The following is a 1195-nucleotide window of genomic DNA, read 5'->3' as shown; positions in this document are numbered from 1 at the left end:
TAGAAAACCTGCCGCAGCTCAGCTCGGGGAGACACCGCTTTGGGAGATGTCTCGGTGTTCTCCTTACTTGTTGCAAGAAATAAAGTCCCCCGTTAAATCCTCTTTAGTTGACACCCGCCAAGCAACTGAGCCCACCCGTTGTGTGGATAACAAAACTCTGGCGACCCAGACGGGGCCAGCTGGGATTCTGATCCTAACTCCTTGACGCTCACGAAGGTGAAGCAGTGGGCAGCGGCACCTCCCCCGGAGAGCTCACCCACGTGGCCCCAGAGGGTTGAGGATGACTCCCAGGGATCTTCTGCTTGCTGCACGGCCCATGGGACTGTCACTTGGCCCTACCCCCGAAACAGTGGAAGCAGCTGCCTGGAGCTTTTGTTCGGCGCTGCTCCTTCAGGGAAGAAAGTGGACTTTGCCCCTTGGGTTGACTGAAAGGGTAAATTCTTTGGATCTAGCAGTGGGATCTCTGGGCTTCAGCTCAGTGCGGCTCTGCTTTCAGTTTCTGTCTCTGCTCTGCGTGCCCTGGGGGCTTGAGCATCTCCAGTCAGGTCAAGGGCCACCCGGATCTGGATAGACAACAGTAGGACTGGTGTTGGGAAATCGGTTTTTTTTTTTTTTTTTTTTGAGATGGAGTTTCATTATTGTTGCCCAGGCTGGAGTGCAGTGGTTCGATCTGGCTTCACTGCAACTTCCATCTCCTGGGTTCAACTTCCGCCTCCTGGGTTCATGCCATTCTCCTGCCTCAGTCTCCTGAGTAGCTGGGACTACAGGCGCCCGCTACCACGCTCGGCTAATCTTTTGTATTTTTAGTAGAGACGGGGTTTCACCGTGTTGGCCAGGATGGTCTCGATCTCCTGACCTCGTGATCCACCCGCCTCGGCCTCCCAAAGTGCTGGGATTACAGGTGTGAGCCACTGCGCCCGGCACGGGAATTTGTTCTTTTTTAGAGAAACAGACTTTTTCACAGGAGGCTGAGCTGCTCCATCTCCCAGAGCCCCCGCTTGCCATACCCTGGGTTACCAGAAACAGGAGCTCTGCTATTTGATGAAAAAAATACTTTTTTCAGATAAATGTTTTCATTGTATTATCACACAAAGCGGGTAAAGTTGTATATATACACATACAACTTTTTACAAATACGTGATCATATGTACAAAGGCTAGAAGGAAATATACAGAAAAATATGTATTAAAATACT

The sequence above is a fragment of the Colobus angolensis genome, unplaced genomic scaffold (genome assembly GCF_000951035.1).
Source record: "Colobus angolensis palliatus isolate OR3802 unplaced genomic scaffold, Cang.pa_1.0 Scaffold21, whole genome shotgun sequence".
In the NCBI taxonomy this organism is placed as follows: Eukaryota; Metazoa; Chordata; class Mammalia; order Primates; family Cercopithecidae; genus Colobus; species Colobus angolensis.
The sequence above is the reverse complement of the archived record's forward strand: the minus strand, read 5'-3'. Positions refer to the sequence as shown.